We start from the raw sequence: 23,599 nt of genomic DNA, 5'->3' as shown, positions 1-23,599 counted from the left end.
GGGCATAGCACGAAGGAGTCTGGTTTTCTCTATGAATTGAATCTAATAAAGAATTTATGATTTTTATGAGCCTTCTTATGCTTACATCTTTCCCCTATCAAACTTCATTTTAATTATTTGTCACTCTCAATAAACTGCTCCATACAGTATCTGCTGTATTCAAAAATATGTATGCAACTCATTATGCTTTACATATTTCTTCCAGGATGAAAAAAGCTAATTTATCTAGTATTTTTCTCTTTTTTTTGTTTTTTACTTTTCATTTCTACGGTTCATTCCTCATTCCAGTGTTTCTGAAAATATAATAAGATACATATAGCATGATTAAAAAACATAGGACTTCACCTGTCTCAGGGAAAGCATCATAAAGTAAGTGCTGCTTCAGGGAAATTTCTCAAGTCAAAAGAGTATGCAGAGAACAACATAGCATTTAAGGCAACATGCCACTCAAATTATGTCAAGTCTGGCACAGTTGATTTAAAGTACCTTGGTCTTTCTATCCAGAGTTATCCATTTGAGGAGACATAAATATAGAGGATGTAAGATGTCATAAAAGCAACATTGCAGGTTGTGATTATATAAATGAAATAGATGTAAAATAGATATACACACTCATAGGAATTGAAAATAAGCCTGATGTAATTAGGCTTACTTACATAATTTATGGAATCGGTAAATTGTAAATTTATATCACCACATATAAAATGTAGTTGTACTTGATGCAATACAATCCAATATGCTTAATTCTCTGAGGCATGTTGGGAAAAGCATTAAAAATAGTTATACTGCTTAAAACCAAGCATTCCAGAATCAGTACGCTCTCTTTAGCCATGACCAAAAACATATGCCGAGGACAGACCAAATATGAAATCAGAAACTGCCTTTCATTATCTGGATCTCTCAGTTGATGTCCTCATGCATTGTGCAACATCCTGTAAGCTGTGTTCAGCAGCAGTTTACAATCCTTACAATGTATGTGAAGTTACAGTTTCTTTTTTTCCTCATCTTTATCATTTTACATTTACTTTCTTCATCTGCCATTTTAATGACTGTTCATTCATCTCAAAGCATCTTTTCTGCAGTACTTTACTGAAGTTTCAACCTCTATTCCTATTCTTTTTTTCCAATCTTTAATCCTTCAGCTTTAGTGAGGGAGATTTTGAAAGCATTTGGAAAGCCTACTTACATAAAATGGATCATTTTTATCACACACTTATTTCTCCAAAAAACATATACTCCTCTACATTCTAGTTAATCTATTTTATTTTTCTTATGGTTTCTAATATTTTTTATTGTATGAACATCAGATTCATTGGTTTATAATTTTTGGCTTTCCCATGATACGATTGTCACATTTTCTGTCTTTCAGTCCTCAAGAATCAAGGTGGTTTCAGCTAAAGGTTATAAAACAACAACAGTAATTCAGTAACTGCCCTCCAGAATAACTCTACAGTGGCCAGGGGTGGTCCTGGCAATTTTTTCTCTCGTCAAGACAAGATCACTGGCTTGTTCACCACTGTTTTTACTCATGTTTATGTTGGCATGTTCCTAACTATTCTTAGGTAGATCATGTATACGAGCCCTGCCTCCATAGAGAGACAGTGGACATAAGAAATGCCACGGTTCCTTCTTCTTGGACTGCAACTGCTGCCTTTAGCGAGTGCAGGAGAACACTCTCATACAGGCCAGGGGAAGACTGGTCTCTGTTGGCTGAGTGGAGGTTTTGTTGCAAATCTGAATGGATATAAGTTGCCAAATGCCAGAAGTTGCTTTTCCAACCTAATAGCCAATGAACAAAAGCAAGTGGAAAAATCACTTAAACAGACCAAGGAGCAGCAAAATGTTCTTTCCATTCCTCTTTCTACTCATCGAGAAGAAAAAAAAACAGCTTGCATTCATAAGAACAAATATCGAGGAAAGCATAGTACTTTTCCATTCAGGAACATAGATTCTTTTCTCAAGAAATTACTGACAAGAAGACGAATGCTCATTTGCCTTACTGGAACAGTAGCAGAAGGAATACATGAAAGACCTGATCCAGCAGAATTTGTCACTGTAACTTCTTTAATCAGGAAAACACTGTACACCTGAAATGCAGAATGTTTTTCCAAGGACTCAGATGGAAAAGATTCAGAACCCCACATCCTACAGCTACACTGGCTCCATGAAATATGACAAAGGGCCCTCAATAACATAAAAATACTACTGTCCAGCAGCAGAGACCACAAGTTACCTAGCTGCCATATTAAGGCACAACTAGGCTTAATAAGAAATAACTGGAATGTTTGTTGATAAGATAAAAAAAAAAATCAACAACAAACAAATTAAGGGGAGTAAAGTAGGAATTACAGGGACAGCTGAACAGTCATGATCAGAACATGCACAGATGGCACACACTGCCTGGGATGGTTTGAGTATATTACATTTTAGTAAGAATACGAATGTGGTTTATGGCTGTGAAGATAGTGTAGGTATAGTATGACAGTCAGGAAAACGGAGGCAGCTGCTCTGCTTCAGTTTAGGATGGAGTGTGCTGAAGTCATTAGTGGGCCTGCCTGTAACACCAGTGACCATGCAGCCCATGGCCTTTGCTATTGGGTAGGTTTCTCAGTCATGCTCTAGGTCAGAAAACTTAACTAGTCCAGACTGTGAGCTCTTCTTTTCCACATATTGAAGAATCCCACCTATTCTCACACTATTTATTACCATGCACCTTTAAGTATCTATTTACATGCATCAGATAGTTATAGCTATTTAGGTGCTGTCAGACAGCAGTAAGTATGATTTCAAAAAGGCGATGAGGGAAGTTTAGTGACTAATATCCCAATATTTGCCCTCTAAGATGGAGTGCTAACGCTTCTAGCCAGTTATTTTGTAAGGTATTCTTTTTAGGACAGAAATAGCAGGACTACAGAGACGTTTATCTATTACACCTATCTATTTAATATGAACATTGTGCTGCCAAGCAAATACGTACTAGCAACAAGAGAATGTTCAGCAATTATTTTCACTTTAATCTGTGAATTTTGATCTATTTGACACTCCCCATTCTGTAGCCAGCAGGATCCAATCATTTTTATCAGCACTTCAAGCACTACAATATGCTACCAAGACTGGAGAAAAATGAGGATGTAAAAGTAATCTGTGCAACAGGTAGATGTGTTTACATATAGATAGTGTGTTTAGTTTGATAAATAATTCTTCCTGTAGTTGGATATTTTTCTAAATATCTGCTATCAAGAAAACACTCTGAAAGTGCCAAGTTCAATTTCCTTTTTCTAGATACAACCAAGTGGACTGAATTTATATGTGCCATATGTATGCCACTGGTTTATCGATATTAAACTCTGAAAATCGTGAAGAAGCCTGGCAAATGAGAGGCTATTTTATTTTAACACAGAAGTGACAGTTCTGTGACCTTTTTATGTCATTTGTCATATGAACTTACCAAGCAGCTTGAGAGAAATGACATCTTGGATGAGAGTCCAGCCTGGTAAACGCAATGACAGTCTGGAGTTTTCTGTTTTTCCCCATTCACTTGTCTTAAGAAAAAAAGGACACCTGGAAGTAGGTAAGTAAGTAAGTAAGTAAGTAAGTAAATAAATAAATAAATAAATAAATAGCAAGTAGAAAACAAAAGGGAATAAAACTTTCTGACAGAACTATACTAGTTAACCTGCCCCAAAAGTAAGTTTGTCTCTTGTTTTATTTTGCATTTCTGTGATGATCTTAATTTAAATAGGCAATGGTACAGTCTGTTCATGAAATGAAGAAGTATGCTAAGTAAGTAAATATGTAGACACAGCAGTAACATGGCAACAAGGCAGACTCCTAAATTCATCACTGTATTTTGTAATTTTTTCCAATCCACTGCTACAGATAAGGAAAACAACAACAAAAGAAAAACCCCACAACTCACAGAATTTTTACAGAAGAGTTTTTTGAATAATTTTCAAAGTACAGCACTGGTGCATGATATTCAGGCATGCAAACAGCATGGGCATGGGCACAATACAACAGCTACACTATGCTTATTGGATCTGGTTCAGCTGAAGCTCAGGAGTGAGTTCACGCTAGATCAGCATCTGTTCCCAAGCTCTCGTGCTGGTGTGACAGTGCAAGAACAGTGAACAGTCATGTCAGGTCAGCATAGCTGGCCCAGCTTCATCCTTGTGTAGCCACAGGCAGTCCAATTTTACATAGTGAACAGTAAGCAACTGGGATGAATGCTCCCATCCTTCCAGGATAAAGGTGTTTTAAAAATTCAAGAACTTATCAATCAGGCTCTAGAGACTCCCCCAGATATTGGCCTCTACAATTCACAAGACTAGTCAAAGTTCACCTGAAACCATTTTACAAGTTAGAGCCATACTTCCCTACCAGAAAATTTTCAATGTGGTATATATATGATAATATATACTTTTACATATATACATATATGTGTATTATATATACATGAACACATATGAATTTGGAAGTAAGCACATATATGCAAACACATGAAAAAACTACAAAAGAAAATTATCATTCTGGATTGTTTTCCTGTGATCGGATTGATCTGAGTGAATTCTGATTTATAACAAGATACTCTGCCGAAATCACCAGTGCAGTAATTAATTAACTTCAGCCAGCTTTAGTTGCTGGCACTTTGCCCTTTTACATTATTAATGAACTAGTTTGTTTTGTTTTCAAGATGAAATACCTACCATTCCAGTTTGCAATAGGATCCACAATGAATATCCCTTTCCATACCAGAATACTTTTGATTTTGCAAAATCAAAGCCTTTTCCTTTTTCCCATTTTTCATACTTAAAAAAAATTAAATTGCACATGTGCAACATTTACTATCTTTCACAAGAGAGACTTATGGCCTTCTGGCCCCAGAACTCTGGGGGTAGGAGAGAGAGTAACAGAAGGGGCAGCAACCAGAGGCTGTATTTCCCCAGCAGACAAGTTTCCTCCCTGCCTTTCCAGCTATTTCCATGCCCTTGGTGCCACAAGGTACTATAATCCAGTAGAATATAACCCAGTAAAAAAATTACCTTTTTTTCTTTTTTTTTCTTTTTAATAACTAAAAGGGTTTTAGCAGCCTTGCCAGACTAAATCTTATTTTCTAAGGCTCAGGACCTTTGCTGAAGTCTGCTCCGGACAGAAATTTTACAAGATTCTTTAAGAACTGGTAAGTAAAATGGTTTGCAAGTTCAATGTTACATAAGAGTATAAAAATAATTAGTGCTAGGTGCCATTTATTTACAGTGCTTGAAAATGTCTGAGAAAAAGGTGGCAAAAATTATAATTACTAATTAACTTTAAGCTCTGTTCTAGATACATTCATTTTAGCTCTGCATGAAGAAAAGCAGAAGCACTCTTTAATGCATGTGAAATATATGATCAGTATTACAGATGCAGACTTTTAGATCATGCAGAGGGTGTGTTATCCCACTACTTGTCCCTTCACTGGCAAATATGCATTTGGAACAAGTTGCTTCTCCAGAGACAATCTGCATGGCTGGGAGTGGACTAGATCTACTGAAAAAAGGACACAACTGAAGAGCTTTGTTTTGGTCAGTAGACTTTTGCTTTCCATTTTTCAGAAATACAGAATCTGTCCTGATATCTGCTGCCAAAAAAGCATTAGTAGTTGGCTTTGCTCTCCTTTTCAATCAATCATTCGGGATTTGCCTTTTTGGAGGAGGTGGGCAGCAAAAGCTGCCTCTTTTGAAGCAATGAGGACTTTCATTATCACAAAGGTAATGGTTCTGCTGTCATTTTGAATGATAGCAGGTTAGTTTGGAAAAGAAAAGCAACTCTGGGAGAAATGCTGACAAAGAATCCAAATCCAAGTCAATACACTGTCTTAACAAAGAAAAATTACTTTTTAAGGGTAATACCCATTTCATTGAAATTGAATTTATTGATGAAAAGGTGGGAGAAATGATGCTCCTAAAGAAAACCTTTTTTTCTTCTAGGGTTTTTTTTTTTTTCCCCTTCCACTTTGGCAATGCTTTTGATCTTTTACTATGACATATGACAGAAAGTGCTTGATAGAAAGTAAAACAGTATCAATATGTATGAGGAGTTTCTTTCCATACTCCAGCAGGAAAAAAAGTAATGCTTTGAGAACTCCCATAGCTGATGAGAGAGATTTGCATCTTCTCAGATGCAGTAACATGGCACCAGTTGGGCTCTGAATAGCAGCAGTTTTTGAGCAGCAGTTGTGCGTGACTAGTTCAAAAGACTTTAAGCAAAAGTCTTTGGAAAAGATTGGCTGGCAGTCAGCACTTCTCTTACATCTGAATAAAGATAATCTGCATAGTGATTTCTTAGCATTTCTTCCTTTGCTTCCTCTCCTGTCTAGCAATTCTAGACTTTGTTACATTTGTGAATGTGATGACAGGGACTTGATTTTCTTCCTTTCCATGTTTAAAGATGACCTTGGTGGTAAAGCATGTTTCAAAGTTCCCTCAGCTTCGTTTAATATCCAGACCTTTAAGTGTGGTCTTTAACAGCTGTAAAACGTTCTCATAAATTCCAAGCTATGTATTTTCTATATTGTTTCTTTATGGTTCATTTAGTGTGACATTATATCAAAAATTTTAAAAAGGCATTTCCTTCTCAATCACTTCTGAATGAAGTGTCTGAAAAAAGCACTCCTAAAACTTTCTACTTGAGCCATTAATTAATGCATTGCTTGTTAACTGCTGCTGTAGCTTTTGATTCACAGGCACCAGAACAATCCTGTAGCGATGGATGTTCTGGAAAGGCTTAGACAGTGAGGCTGGAATGTATGCACACGTCACAGTAAAATGAGAAATGACATTCACTTCCAAATGATCTTTATGTGATAATACTTCAAAGAAGTGGTAACATCGTGCTGGATACTGCAAATGTATAAGTAAATACAAGCAATGTACCATGTGTTTTATCAACATTTGCCAGTGTTAGAATATAAAATCAAAACATAGTATGGTGCTTTATGATGCAAGGAGCATTCTTGTAAATAGCATAAATAACAAACCAAGAATATCTGTAGCTATGAATAAAGGTGTCCTGAACATCAGAAAGAGCCTGCTGTGAGGGAAAATCAAAAACCTATGTGGAAATAGAAGGAGCTAGTGGTAATCAGGCCTGTTGAGATGGAGGAATTTAACAGATCTGGTTTTATTTTCACTATTTTTCTACAAAGTAAGAAAGATTTAAATATCCACCAACAATTTTCTACACGAGCTGAGTAGAACAAGCTGTGTTGTAGAAAGCTTTTTGTTTAATGAGCGTTTCCAACCATGAAAAAGAAAAAAGAAACTAGAGAGAAGTATGTGGGGCTACCAAATGGTCTCCATCCTTTTTCTTTTCCCAGAGGAATTTCAGACCTCAGAACACTTGCTTTGGTTTTCCAAATGTCCTGCAGCACTACTACAGACAATACACTGAATACACTGTGTCTGTAGAACTTCTGGTTACTCCAAGTATGTCTACCATAGCAGTTTAGTATATCTGACCCTGTGTAAAATCAACAGAGAAGCTAAAGGGCCAGGTATTCCTTAAGTCCTACAACAGCATGATAGACATAAACTGAGCTGCAAAACTCAGCCAAGAAAGTGCCTGAAAGAGTCTGTGCTGAGCTCTGGGCTGTCACCATTAAATCTGGATTTCATGTGCATTTCTTCATTTATCTACTGTGTAAATAATCGGAACTAACACTGTGGTATTAAGATCAGATAAAATCACATTTTATATTAAGACAGTGTATGGAAATATATAAAGCATCATGTGAAACATAGTCTCTTTTACATATTGCATAGAGCTCTGAAATTGATCAAGGTGTCCCTGGAAATGTATAAGCAATGGATAAAAAGAGCAAAATCCTCATCCTCCAGGGATCAGGCAGCTTCTTGCTGTTCTTTCCTACTGCCTTCTTGATTGAAAATGAGCTTGTTTGGTTTGTTTTCCTCCTGTCATTTCAGTTAAATTAGCGTCAGAAGGCATTATCATAATTTAGCCAACTTCTCTCCACTTAGTAATTCTAAGACAGGCAGTTAAACTGCACACATATTCCCATTTCCATTTCAGCCTGGAATTTGGCCTTCTGTATTAAGTTAGCATTAATCTAAGACTTATGTATAACTTTCAGTAAAGTACATGTTATTTTTGCCAAGTAAAATATAAAAGCTGAGGGAAAAGAAAAAAAAGAAAGAGAAAAACTGTGAACATAGAAAGTTACATATGGAGATGTGTAAGAGTCTACACTGCCACTTTGCTAAAGCAGTCCATATGTGCTTCAGTAACAGTGCAAGGAAGGGAATACAGCTTGTAGACACTTCTAGGAAAGAGAACCACAGCTTATGGAGATGTAAAATAGAGATATGTAAGATGGAAAGGTCATGCAGAAAAAATGGTTTAAACAATTACAGTCATTTATGTATATTTATAAACAGAAGATAACAACATTACCTAAATACAATCTAATACTATGCTTGTGTGTATCTTCATATAAATTGATTGACAGGCTGATGCATAAGACTCCCATAATATTTCAGAAAAATTGTGAAAATAAAGTTGCTTTTAGAATGACAGGTATTTACAGATTTAGCTGTATTTTTCTGAAATAACCCTAATTATGATAGTGGGATTGGACTCAAAGTCTGTCTGTCATGAAACCACATAAGCATAGTATAGGCACATCTATCTAGGTAATACATCACAGTTATTCCACTGATAGCAATACAGTAAAACATCAGTTTCTCATAAGATGGTCCTTCCAGCCACTGTATCTGTAATTCCAGCACTGTGGGCTGTAAGTATCCAATGGAAAATGCCTCCTACACATTATATCTTTGTGCTTCATGCATCTCATGGCCATCATTTAATTTAGAGAGACAAACTTGGAACCTATTCTGTGTCCACTAAAGTCTGAATAATCTTTTCCTCTGAGCCAGCAAGCATTTGTCCCAATCCTTGTTACCTATTACCTCTGCATTTTAATGTGCTTTATTATTATTATTATTAATCCTCTTTCAGCTCAATTTATGTGCAGACAAAATACATGTAAAACTCAAATTGACATGCTATATATGTTGAAAATGTATATAATATTTTGCACAGCAATAGGTTGTCAAGTTCTCCCTCTGCCCTGATCCTGCTGGAAACAAAACATCCTCCACCTTGTAGACAGTTTCTCAAGACAATTCTTGCTTTATTTTCCCACTTTCAGACAAAGAAATGTCAGGGAAGCCAAGGCTGTGTCTTTTTGATAAAGGCACAAAGAGCAAGCACCTGGGCTCTGGGTTTGAAAGCTGTCCTCTGCAGTAGGAGAGCACTTTGATGTGCAGCAAAGCAGAAAAATTGTGCATGCTGCTTTCATATGGCGATCGCTTGGACACATTGAATGAGCAGGTCAAAGTATTGCAGAGGGCTGCTGTACTTAAATTTGCTTCCAGTTTGAAAAATCAGCATGTTCAGATATGGAAAAATTCAACTTCTTTTACTGTTTTGCTTATCGTGTCATTCACACTGAAGTCTGAGGTCTCTGAGTTTAATGGAGATTGTGTGGGGCATAAATGCAGAATTGGGTCCTGTATTTGTATGTGCAGGATCTTCTTGTTTCCAGACTGCCATATCAATGACAACTATTTGTGAGCAAGGATTTGTTTTATAAATCAAAGGTTTTACTTGTTACAGAGTCATTCAAATATGGTCAGGCTGTGTTAAATTTGTAAATAAAGCTCATTAATATTGTACTTTCTTGTTCTTCACAGAAATATGGCTAATAATAAAACCTGCAAAAACTCTGTGTATGTAAACTTGAGGCAGACATTCAATACTTTTCTAATGAAGAAGAGGATCGGAACCTTAGATTTTGATGTTCAAACTCACACACCAGCAATATGAATGGTGGCAGGGGACTCCTCTTACATTGATGTCTGCTGTTCTGGGGACCAAAGGTAAAAATTAAGTGACACAGGACTCTGGAAACTGAAATAATAATTAAAAAAAAAGAACTCAAAAAATGAGGACATGAACATTACTTATATGCCTGGAACAATAATTGCTACAGATTGTTCAGATTTTTTAGCTTTTTTTATGAACCAGGCAGATGTACGTGTTCAAAGAGCAAAATTATCTGAGAAAAATGAGACCTTAACTCTTTTCAGTCAGTGTTATGTTTTCCCTTGGAGAAGCATAATTATCTGCCAAGTGTAGGATGATTCCTTTGTTTAAATCCTGACTGGCAGCAAAAAAATCTGTTCTCTGCTAAAATTATCTAATTTTGTAGCTGTCTCAACAATATGCCTGCTTTTATCAAATGATGCCCTTTCTTCCTTACTGGTAGAATACTCATTGTGCTCCATAAACAGTCAGTTTGCATTATGTAGATTATTTCACAAAAAAAGTGAAAAGTACGCTCTTGACAGGGATTGAAACAATGAAGCATGCAGAAATCAAGAAAGATCAAACATGCTCATTAATTCAGATGGTAAGAAATAGAGGCATTAACAACACAGTATCTTTCTTGTTAGTTTCATACCGTATGAAGTCACATAGTTGTCACATGAGAAAAAGTCTCATTTACTTTTCAATAATCAAATATTTAATAGAAATTCTTATGGTTTATATCATATGCTGTAGAGAAAAATCCTCATTTAGTGTATTACTTTGATGTATTCTTTTATTACTTGAAAGGCCAATTCAATTTGAAGAGTTTTATGAATATTTTATAGACTCAGTACTCTGACTGATGAGAAATAATGCTCTCTGATGTGATAGAGGCTTTGGGCCTCCATCTCTGTTGTGTTTGAACTAAGCCCAGCACAAGAACAGACTGTGGAGGCAAAAAATCCAATTGAGTATTTTCTATATTTCTTTATTTCCTATTTTAAGTCAGAGCATCCCTAAGACAGCTACAGATGCTTCCCAAGGGCTTTGTAATAGCTGAGCATACAAGTAATGCAAAGTGATGTCTTTTTCACATCTCCTCTCTGGCCAGACATGCTTTTACTTAGGGTGAACCCAACTCAGGCAACTCCATATTGTAATCTTTAATTTAGTTCAACCTTTGACTTAGTCCAATCTAAAACTAGGTTTGATCTTATTTATTTTCTTGCATTAAATTATAAATGTCTTAAAAACTCCTACTCTTTGGCTTAGCAGTTTTAATATTACTCCTTTCCTGGTACACTTGGGTTTGAAGGATAATTATGATATAACTAATTTAATTAAATTTCTACTACTTCTTTATGTCTACTTATGATTATAATACAGGTGTGTATAGGTGCTGAATTATTTTGATTGTCAATATTTAGTGTCTTTTCTTCACAATGGCCTTTTCCCTGAGTATCTTGCTAAAGAAAAAGGAAATACTCTATGTAGGATACTGTGAAGAAATACTATGAACGAAGTAGTACATGTATCAGGTGAGGACAGATGGAAAGTTTGTTAAAAAAGTGATCCATATATGCTCATCTTATACTCTCAGCATCCAAAGCAAATAAAAATGCATACTGAAATCCAGGTGCAGTATCACTAAGACCCACATTGCACCTATAAGTACACCTATAGATTGCATGTACAGTAATACAGTGGATACAGTCTGTTCTGTTCTATTTTCTATTAGAAACAAAAAACTTAGCATTCCTACTTGTTCATTCAAGGTCTGTGTTGTCCACATTGCTCAGAAGGCTTAGTATGAAGCACTTGAGGTGCTGGCCTCAACTGCATTGTAACACAGTTGAAAATTAATATTTCATCCTGTTATAGAGCCAACAGATCCATCTAATTTTTATGTACTAAACAAGAAGTAAACCAGTATAGATGGTATAAATAGTATAGAACTTATATATATATATATATGTCCTATTGATGTTTTGCACTTGTGCTACAAAATTATTGATGCTATTGGGTTTGCTCAGCAATGAAATCCCATCATCTGAACATGAGTGATCACCATAAGCAGAGAAATTGGTGCCTGTGTTTTAAGAAGTCATCTTGTTTTCCTCTTAATGAACAGGCTTGGAGGCCATGTTAATCTGAAGTTGAGAGAAACATCCATGCCAAATAGATGTGAGGGTTTTTGCAGTTCCTCTCCCTAACAGTTGCCAATGCAACTAGCCATTAAAAACAGTAAAATATGGTAAAATCAGTGAAAAACAGGTAAATCTGTACAATAACATGGGTGTACTGTAAGATAAAGGGAAGGAGGAGGAGAAACAAGATTTCAATGATTTGTGTCTGTCCTCAGGGTAGAGACATACTTTGTGCCATTCAATAGCATGAAGATGATGTGTTTTTATAATAATTTTAAGATAGTGGTAAGAAATATAAACTAAATATTGATTGTCTGAGCCCTACATTTTGATAAGGAAATTAGTTTCTGATTTATTTGGTAGGAGGCCTTAGTTTGCTCCAGAGAAGAGAATATAAAGACACAATATTACACTGTTAGATAGATTTGGTGTTCAAGTTAGGTACTAAATTTCCTTTAATAAATATAAATACTTGAAAAAAACCTATCCTCTGTCAAAAACACAATTTCAAACTCATTCCTAACCTTTTAGCTTACTGAAGACTGGCACAGAAAGGAGTCTCTTGGACACATAAAGCATAAGGGATTTAACTCCTGTTTACATTTTTCCTGAAAAAAAATTATTTAAACCATACCCGAGTAATCATTTTTAATGAAAGAAAGTATCTCTGTGAGTTAAATACTCATCACATGCCTGATGTTGTGAAATAACTGCATCTCAAGACTATCATGCCTGATTACTGAACATTTTCAAGATATTTTCAATAGTGTTTGTCTCCCACCCCTGCAATCCCATTACCTAATGTTAAAAACAGTGAGGGACCTGCATGGTCCCGGGCAATAGAGCAAGAGAAAAGGGAAATCTGATACATAGCAAAGATTCTTTCAGCTCAGCTGAAGGGTAGAGATGTTTTCATGATTCAGTAATCCACTCACAGGTAAGATCAGACCTAGACAGACAGACCAAACAAAGGCAGTCCAACAAAAACCAAACCTTAAAGAAATTTTTGAGCCTCTATGTCCCAGGACCTTCAGTATTCTTAGGCACTATTACCCTACAAGTTTTATAAAGCAGAGAACAAGAAGCAAAGCCACGTGTCTGCCTTTTTACTGAGTTCTGCATTATGCCTTCTTGTCATAAAAGACAGCTAAGTCTAATGACTGTAGCCATCTTACAACCTGCAGACCATTTCTGGCCTCCAGGCTGTGAGGAATGTATAAATAATCCAGAAAAAAAGGCAGCCCAGAGCAGGATGCAAAAGCTGCTGCAGCTGCCAGCTATCTTGTCTGTGCCCCATTTTGGGGCAGAAACACCTTTACACTCGTGCTGGAGGTAAGCAGTACTTGAAATAAAGTCATCTCTTTGGATAATATCATCAATTAAAATTTTCATAAAAGCATTCCATTTCACTGATTTCATGGCATTCAAAATCTACTTAGAGAGCACCTGAATTTAAATAAGACTCAAACTGTGTCAACTTTTAAATAATTTCTTGTTCTTCAAGTTACTGGCAACCTGATCCCAGAAATTCTGCATCCTTTTATCTGTCTTGAGCAAAGTTTATACAACTAGAAGTCACTTTCCCATTCTAGCAGCTAGAAAAAATCAAAAAGATTTAAAAATAACAATTATACAAAGGGCAAGAGAAAAGTTAGAAGAAAAGCTCTGGTTTCTCTGGCTTCAACCACACTGCTCTCTTGATAGCATACTGAATATCACTGCATCCACACCGAGAAACATTATAACTTCTTTTTTCTTGGCCTGTGATGGTTGATATTATACAAGAATAACAGAGCAATAAAAAGGCAATCTTATCCTTTTAGGTTTGGAACTGAATGCCCAAAATAAAACCAAACTTATAAAGAGTTGTAACCCACTAAATAAAATTGCTGATTAATTAGAACTTGTCAAGGATTTTCTTCCAATCTGAAAGCGTATCCAAGTCCAAAATCCAAATTCAGATCAGCATATACTTTTTTTTTTCAGACAAGTCTGTGTGCTTTTGTGTATCTCAGACTCCTGATGATCCAGTTCCAAAGCTGGCACAGGAGAGGCAACATTAGGCCAATTTTTCTTGCAGCCTTGTGGGCCTGGCTCTAATTTCCCTGGAAACCAAAGTGCGAGAACAGAAAGAAAGTTCTTGCTGGTTTGTACCAGGTACACACACCTGTGTAGATGAGGCCTCGTGAGTCAGTACTTCTTACAGGCAATACATGCAACTGGTTGACCTACTGCAAAAATCTTGCTGCGAAGCATAATATTTTGATGATATATTTAAACATATCAACTAACCAGAAAAGGAAATTATAAAAAAATATAATCTAAAATAATGTTATCACAGCCAAGATACACTTATTTTATAACTACACTGGAAAAGCCTTAGATGTCTCTGTATGCTGTGCTGTAGACACATATAAAAAAGATGGGAGAGCTCTCTGCATTAAACTTCAATCACATGCCTGTAGTCCAGCTCTTTTTCAGCATTTCCAGCTCATTTTCAGCAGAATTTCCTCAGAGGTTTCTACATGTCACTGACCAAGATGTGAAAGAGGAAACCCCTTGTCCCAACCCACCAGTGAGCCATGAGTGTTCTCAAAAGCCCTCACATGCTCTGACAGCAAAACTGGAAGTTGTGGTGAGAATGGGAGTGCCAGCTCAGTGGGTACTCCGCAGAACAACTGCAATCCAGTACAGAAGAAATCAATAGCTAAATTAATTGATATGCTTAATATGTATTCAGTATTTTGTGATTTGTAAACCAGTGGAAACACAAGAATACGCCACTTATAGCAGTGTAGGAGGGAGTAGTTACCTTATCTGAGATGAAATGGGTCTGGGAGAAGGGGAACTGTCCTGCGAATCTGTAAGAAAAGACGGAAGTGAGCCGCACGTTAGAAGACAGACACTACAGAAAGAGATAGCATTCAAAAGTAAGTAAATAAATAATAAAATAAAATTTGTAAAGTCATAAACCATCAGCAAGAGAATGAACTGCATTTCTAAGCAGTTTGGAAGAAAAAGAGAAATTAATCCAACCGTTCACTCCTTAATGCAAGGAAGTTAGAAGTGGTTTATAGTTTTAATACTGAAGACTGGCAATGTTAGTAAAAATTAAAAGCAAACTGGGCACTCTGCTCTTTATCATTCTCCCCATATAAAATCACAGAAGATATCTGTATGTTGTTTACTAGCATCCAGTTTTCTACAGGGTATAAATACAGCTAACTAAAACACCAAGGGCCAATCATAGCAGAATGGTGAAGCTAAGCACAGTTGCATCTCTGAAAAGAAGCACTCCCTGCTGTTGGCAGCAGCCCATTCGTGATGGTGTCATAGTGGCATGAAATTTCTTTGTGCAGTGGAAAGGGACAGGTTGTGCCTCAGCAATGGACTTTGCAATCTTCCTGAAGCCATGCTATAATGACATATCGATAGAGAACTTTCTGCAGACTTCAAGGACTCAGATCTTTATTGAATTCATCATGAAAATTGAATGCTATGCACTCTTCACCTGTTGGGTTCAATAATAACAGAAAACAACAATTTTGTTTGTCTTAAAGTAATAATGAGCAAACTCCCAAATCTCTGTATATGTATTCAAAAGCTGAAACACTTGTGCATAGGTAGAAAATTCTCCTGGCTCTTGGACTTATACAGAGCACATACTCAGTGCTGGAGTGTACTCATTTATTTCTTTCCTAGTAAACAGTAACACCTGCTGGGTGCACATTATCATAGTGCAAGAAGCAAAAACCTTTACTGCTGTTTTCTACTTAAGCAATAAATGATGTGCTGCCATTCACATTTTACAAACTCAGAAGCTTGTTACAGAGAACTGAAGTGTCTTGCCTAAGGTCACACAAGATTTACTTAGTCTGAGGCAGTGATCATTTAGCTCAGTCATACAGAAGAATTTGCATATCGGGTAGCAGCTATTTAACATGAAATATGTCACAAAGCAAAGAACAAAGACTCAGCAACACTGTCATCATCATTCAAAGGAAAGACATCTCAAGGGGGTGGTGAGCCCTCCCAAACTGAAGTTCTGCAATAAAGGGGCATTTTAGCAAGACAAAGTCAGAGGCTAACTATAAGTTACAGAAAGCACAGAGAAAAGCTTACAGAAAACTCATCAAGTTTCAAAAATAAGTGGTTATGTATGATATACATCGCAGGTTTCAGATTCTTATCTGTCATGGCTTCAGACATAAGAAAAATAGTTTTGATTTCTGACTTCATGTTAAAAACGTTTAGAATTCCCCTTTTTTGTATGATTTTGAAGTGAACACCAGCCTTATGCATTTCAAAATTAAAAAAAAAAAAGGATAGCTAAAACTGTGACGTTTAAGAGCAAAAATAAATTTTTCAGGAGACACATTTATGTCTCAATAAATGTTTGACCTCAGCAAACCTTTACTGAACATATAAACTTGAGAATTTACTCTTAAAGATTCCTTCTTGTGTAAACAACCAAATCCACATTGAGAAAATGGAAATGCAACAAGCCATATAATCATGAGAACGTGGAGTCATACTGAAAACTAATAGCCAGAAGCCATCTGCAATCACAGGCTGTAAAGCATCCTTTTCTTAAAGCGTACTGAATAGTTCTTTACTGTAAGTGTATAGACCTTAGCAACACGAGGTGCATCTTGGAAGCACTAAACAACACTCCTGTACAAAACAAAGCCTAAAAAAAACCAAAGCAAAACAAAACCTATTCTTCCACAGAGCATTGTTTCACAGTTATGTACAAGGACATCTGGTATATGGACTGACCAAAAGCTGTTCTGAAGGCTTCACAATTACTGCAGATTTGAAAGCCAGTAAAATACCTTTGGAAGATTCTTTATAAATGGTACCAATGGAGATTTCTCAATTAAGAATTTGTAATCTAACAGCCAGCCTTTTTTAACCTGCTTTGACTGGGACATATTCACTTCATATAGGCTTGTTTGAAATGTATTGTTTTCTATGTTATTAATAAAGTATTTTGAGATTCCAGATAATTGGGTCATTCAGGCAGGAGTATGTGCTTTGAACTTCATTATTCCAACCGATGTGTGAGCTTGCAATTTGATGGTCAGATGCACAGAAATAACTGGTGTTTATATTCTCCCATGAAATTTTAATGAGTGGCAATAAACAGCTCAACTAGAAAACTTATTATTGGTTTTAAATTGATTTACATCCTTTTCAAGACCATGTTTTTAGTGCCCTCATACCTTATAGTATTTTTCACTACTAGAACTTAATTCTTCTAATAAGAAAAAAATAGCATGTGTATTCAAAGATTAATTACATTGCAGAAATGCTTCATCTTCTAAAGCTGGGATAAACTGCAATGAAATACAGCTTATTTTCTAGACCTAATACCTTCTTAGAATAAGAAGAAATGGAACCTCCAATTAGTATGTTGGTGATCCACAGGAATAGCTACATTTTTTCAAGCGCTTTCAAACTAACTTTGCATGAGGCACTACTGGCTTCTCTGCCAAAACAACAGGTGTCTTTATTACTAAGGAGGAAGAGAGATGGCCAAAGAAAGGAAACTGCAACAACAACACTGCCAGTAAAATAATACTTAAAATGACACTTAATTAAGTATTGTATATTCAGTATATGAATCTTGTGATGTCTATGAAAATCACTTTTGTCAGGATCTATAAGTAGACTGGCAGACAACACCAGTAAAGCAATGCATGAGAATTTTTCTAGAGTCAAATCTAAACACTACCCTGCAGCAGCCTAAATGTGATGATGGCTGTAATCTTTTCAAATTACACTCAGAAAAATGAGGAAAGCTTTTCAACGTGCTTAATGCCATAATACTAATACCAAAATGTGTTGTTTGGTACAGGCAATTACAGTCTAGTTCACGTCCCTCAAACATCTATTTGAATTCATTCTCAGAATTCTGATTTGAGTCAGGCTGGTCTGACCTCACGGCTCATAAAAGCATCCATTACTTTTCTAAACTGGCCTCATCACTGTATAGCATGAAGGGATTTGGGTGCTTTATGTCTGTTTGTTCATTTACTTTTTCCTGGCTGTTCTCTCCAGGACAAATATATGTTTTGTTAAATTGGTTAATTTAGAAATGGCTTGGAAAGCAACTGAATTGACAGCAACAGTGCTTTGTTAAATTTATTTGAACAACAAACTATTTTGATTTCTTGATTATGAACAAATGGCTATAGACTTTTATAAGTCAATGTCACTTCTGCACTGTCATAGCTCAGAGAAAACTATGGAGCTTGCTGCGTACAACTCAGCTGAAGAACTCAGTCTTTGCTGTATTTGTGAGCTCAGACTATTGGTGATTTTTAACTGAGCTTCTGTTAAGTCAAGGAGAGTTCAAAAGCAGAATGATTTTTTGTCACATAGAGTATCCTTGTGCAAATTTGAAGATAAATGCACATAAGTGGAAATACAAAGCACAGTCACAGGTGGATTATACTGAACACAGGAATGCAACATTTTTTTTTTTCCCCTTAATATACCAGAAAATAATCTTTCAAAGTATTCAGAAAAAAGTTCAAATTATTCATTGGGGCATTTCTAGATTCAGTCAGAGAGTTCAGCTTTACCGAGCTGTATAAAGCTGAACAAGTAGTAAGAAGACTCAAGGAGGAATTATACCAATTATGTATTTTATGAATCTGATGGACACAACAAATGTTGTGTAAAAGCAGGTTCAGGGCTGCCTAAATCACATCTATGGGACCAAAGGACCCGTACAAGCCAGACAGCACTTGTGACACTTGGCTGATTCCTACATAACTCCACGAGGCCCTTGCAGGTCGTTAGTTCCCAAATGTTGAGCAAAGTTGACAGCAAAGAGGTAGAGATAGAGATGGTATTTCTACCCATCAGTTTCAACCAAGTATAATCTTATTACATATAAATGCACTTACTTTACATAGCATTTTTTTAATACCACAGCCAAGTATGAATTAGAAAGTCACCCATTTAGGATTTCTCTCCACTTCTTTTAATCGATATAAAAAAAAATTTACTTAAAAAAACCTTAGATGGAAGACTTTGTGCAAGTGACCTGCCTCGCGTAATCAGAAGAAAGACCTACAACAAAAAAAGAGGGCTAATGTCCAAAATGTCTACCAGCTTCTTCGAAGAAATGCCTTGTTTCATTATCACCTCACTTTCCAAAAATAAGATGAAGAATTTTTCTCTCTAGCCAGGGTATAGTGCAAGTTATCATTCATGAGAATGCCACCTGGCAGCTCACCAAGCACACCGCTATGCATACTGAATGGAGCAAGCTCTTTTTTTTTCTAAAGTTTTTCAAGTGAATGAGGAAAAAGCCTTAGGAATCCTTTTGACAGTGCTCTATTTGCACACATCCAATGAAAATGTTGTATACATTAATATTTACAACCTGGTTATAATGTTTGTGTTATAGGAGACACTAATATGATAAAGGAATTTAAAGTATTATCTTTTTGCCACTAATGTGGGATATAGTCTGTTTTCAGTCACTGCTTTAGCCTAAAATATTTAAAATTGAAATTAGAAAATAATTCTTTATTTTCTGTAACGATTTGAAAGAGTAGGAAAAGTGACATGGCTTCTCATCTACTTAGGAGAGCAGGAATGACAAGTAAATAAGGGTGCTGCTTTAAAATGTATCCTTGAATAAAGGGATAGCAAACGAAAAGTTGACTAAGAAAAATCAAACTGAGCATAATATATAGAAGAACATAACCAGGATGGAAGGACAACCCTATTGGAATATGCAGTATATCTTATTAAAAAATTGTCTTACCTCATTTTCTCAGCTTTCAATGTATTTTTATTTACTCATACACAACTAAAACTCACTTTCTGTTTCCATCTACTTACTCCTTGTACTCCCCTTTTTTCAGTCTATCTGAAATGGAATGCAAATGTAAAATTGTAGTTGAATGACTATTAAATTATTTCTAACCAAATAACCTCTTGTCCAAATTCAAATTTCTAACTAGATTCTTTCTTCTCCCCCACTTACTGTAAGTTAGGAGAAAATTGGCTGCTTTAGCTGCACTTACAGGCCTCTTCTTAAGAAAGATCTATTTAATGCATATATTTGTTAAAAGCAGATGATGGTGGTTTAGTCTCTGAAATGCCTCCCGCTTCAATTAGGATTTTCAAGAAGAGTGATACTATCACCAGTGAACAAGGATTTCCAGTGTTGACTCAGAAAGGTACATGTGAAGCATGTAGATACTTGAACTGAGAAAGCTGGTATATGGCAAGATTAATGGAATCATAACATTTGCAATTTATGTTATCTGAAATAAATCCAAGAGCAACAGAGCCCGTCCTCCTACCAAAAAACTTTCCACTAGAGAGCCTCAAATTCCATCATCCCAACCAGTTTTAAATGACTCCCTGGTGACATTTTATGTAATTTAACAGGATACCACATGAAGATCTGAGCTGTCCTTATGAATCAGCCTAAATTTCCCTGGGCTTGCTTTCATTCTATAGATAAGAGGTCATCCTAAACAAGTTTCCATGGTTACTACGAGCAACACACCTACTGATAGCAAACACCTCCTGTGAAGCTTCCTATTAGCATTCTCCTTTTTAGCATCTTCAGTGCACTGATAAGGAAAATGTTGCAGTATCCAGAAAGATTAAAAGAAATTGCTTTAAGAAGGAAATTATTTTTATGTTTAGGAAAAAAAAAAAAAAAAATTAGTAGGCCAGACATGTACCCTTCCAAGTTTTTATTACCCATGAACACAGTAGTATGTTCTGATCATTCATTTTGGACAGACTCAAAATGCTTGTTTGGCAAAATTATTGCTTTACATAACAGTTTGTTATTTCTGTTTTGATTAATGTCTTTGCTAGTTTCTAAGTAGCAACAGTTCCTGCAGCTGCATTGGAGAAAGAATCTTTTTTGGAATGCTGTTACCTTCTGGTAAGAAAATGACTGTCCTGCCAGCGTGTTTTAAAGAATCCAATTAAATCTTGTCCTAAAACAGAAAAGTGCCCAATGCAGCTTTTTAATAGGTAAAATTTTTCAAGCATTCTGTTTTTGTTTTTCTACTTAATTTGTACTACATTCCATGGGACTGTCCAGACAAGATAAATTGCTTTTGTTTGAAATTAATTTACTGTATAAACACATTCTCACTAAATATTTTTGGAAGCACTCATACATCCACATTGCTCCTTTCTCTAGCTCAGTTTTTACAACTTTCAGTTTTTCTGAGTTAGTGCAGTAGAAGAACACTGTGCACATGGCTTTTACTGCTTGATCTTTTTCATTTACAGAATTTGGTCACAGAACAAGGATGCATGAAAATATAGCTTTGTGTCACAAGCATATAAACAAAATTGTAGTCTTCAGATAAGGAAACTGAATAAACTTTGACTTGTACAAAGCTGAACACTGCTGTGGTTTTTCTGTCTAAACCAAAAGCAGAAAGCTGGCAGATCTCTGAATCCACAAGATGAGGTTCTTTGAAATGCAACGGACAAACACAACACTCAGCCCACCACTACTTCTTCAGCAGTCTCACACAGCTTACCAAGTAAGAGGCAGAAGAACATCTCTAACAAGTACAAGCTTCCAATCCCACCTGCACTTCAAATAAACTGGATTAGGGCAGAAGAACATTAGGCAAAATTCTGGAGTTTCCATACTTTTTAAAAGAAGACATTTGTCTTCAAACCTTTAGCTTTTCTGTGGAAAACAAGAGGAACTAGGAAAACAAAACATTTAACTGCCAGGTTATCATCATGCTTTGAATGAAAAAACTGGAAACCAAGACCTCAAAACTTTTTTTGGAAATCTATAGCAGGAATGAAGCTGCTTTTATTTCTGATTGCCAAAATGCAGAGCTGCAAAAGCCTTGTAAAAAATGCATGGGACAAAAAATGCTGAAGTAGCAGCGGATGTTGAGAGAGCATGTGCCAGAGATTTGTATTGAACTTTATGAAGTAGACACATGGATTGAGTTACATTATGTGAAAAGATCTTGGCACACAGAAACAATTGTAAACAGCCAAGGAATACAGTGCAGAAGAGCCAGGAGGACAAAGTCTTTCAAATGAAGGTAGAAAGTGAAAGGAAACAAGATCTGAGAGTTGTGGCATGTTGTATCCTGTAATAAAGGACAGGGAAAGTAAAATTCTCAAAGCATTCATGAAGAAATCCAGAGCTTAGTGCCATATTCCAAAAATAAATCAGAAGAATCTGTGTACAGGAAGGTTAGCAGCCAGTCCGTTACTATAAATTCATTTGGTTTTGTTTTTAAATGCTATTATTGTGGGTTATAGTTGCTGGTTTTCTTGTTTGTTGGCTTTGACTCCTTCTTAAAGAAGAAACTTTTCACTTAATTAGGCCAAAGACAACTTCATTAGAGTAGAGACATTTAAGAAATGGATAGAACAATCTACAGAAAACACCATGGGCTCTTCTAGTGAAGCACGGTTAAAAAGGATACAGCCTTCCCATCAGAGAGCCAGCCCACAGTTCAACAGCTTAATCTCTCCATTTTATATCAGCTCTGTGGTTGGCGGGGATCCCGCTTTCACTTGTAAGCTCTTGCTTGTTGAACCTTCAGTTTGACTTTCATGCTTTGTGCCAACATTTTCTTCTTTTCCAGCTTCTGGCTGCTGGTGCACAAGTGAGGATGTCCCAATGCTTAGCTCTTTCCCAAGCTTTCTGGCTCTGGATGGAGGTGAGAGGTATCTGCATAACTTTTCTCTTGCACAGATCTTACTGACAGAGTGATTAGTTGCAGTACTCCTTGATTACTGCTCAGAATGGAGCAGGCCAGAACAACCCTTTATTTGTTTGAAGATTTAAATTGGTTTATGAGTTTCTACACTCACTGTCATTCAAGTTCTTTAAACTGCTTGCTTTCATTCTACGTGATCTTATAATGATACAGGATGGGTAACGCATATAACCAATTACTTTCTGTCATAATCTTGGTCTGACCAGAATGATAAAATTTTTGCTGGTGTTTTTCTTATTTCAATAAACCAAAGTCTCCTCACAGCCAGGTCTTCACTGTACTTCCTCATAAATGAAACAGAAAAATGTATAGGGTAATGTAAAGGTAGTATTATCTGATCACAAGCTTGCTTTGAATCCAATAACTACATCGTCATAATCCAAAGCCCACGTACCAAAGTCTGAACAAGTCTAAGTGTGCTTTTTTGTACTAGCTGCTAAGTTACTCCTATGGATACTCCAGGCAGATCACTTGGGCCAATGACAGAGGAATTGCATACTTTTTTTTCCTGGAATTACAGTCCAAAAACACATTTCAAAAATGGTAAAAATGGCACTATAACAAAACTCCAAAAAATTGGAAGTTCCACACTCAGTCTGATTACTTCAGCCTAACTACAGATCAAAAAACAACCCTAAGTTTAATATAAAGTGTTAATGTTTATCTGTCTATTATTTCTTTGTGCAGCTGTGGACTCAGGACTTCTAAAAAAAGAAAGAGACATGGAGAAAGACAATCATGCAAACAGGACAAATAGTGGCCAGTGTAAGTCTGAGGAGCTGTGACGCACCACAGGAAAACTACAGAGCAAGCTTGGGTGAT

The 23,599-nt window shown here is 36.2% G+C and overlaps 1 long non-coding RNA gene across 1 annotated transcript in view; it reads right to left on the bottom strand.

The window, feature by feature from the left end:
- Positions 1-3,362: 3,362 nt before the first annotated feature.
- LOC116217044 overlaps positions 3,363-23,599 on the bottom strand; it is a 38,258-nt gene continuing 18,021 nt past the window's right edge. Inside the window, exons 2-3 of the long non-coding RNA XR_004160921.1 lie at positions 14,833-14,881; positions 3,363-3,561 (exon numbers count right to left, since the gene is read on the bottom strand). This is a non-coding gene — a long non-coding RNA (uncharacterized LOC116217044). The remainder of the gene's footprint in view (positions 3,562-14,832; positions 14,882-23,599) is intronic.

The sequence above is a fragment of the Meleagris gallopavo genome, chromosome 11 (assembly GCF_000146605.3).
Source record: "Meleagris gallopavo isolate NT-WF06-2002-E0010 breed Aviagen turkey brand Nicholas breeding stock chromosome 11, Turkey_5.1, whole genome shotgun sequence".
Classification (NCBI taxonomy): domain Eukaryota; kingdom Metazoa; phylum Chordata; class Aves; order Galliformes; family Phasianidae; genus Meleagris; species Meleagris gallopavo.
Note: the sequence above shows the minus strand (reverse complement) of the source record. Positions and strands in the feature narration are given on the sequence as shown.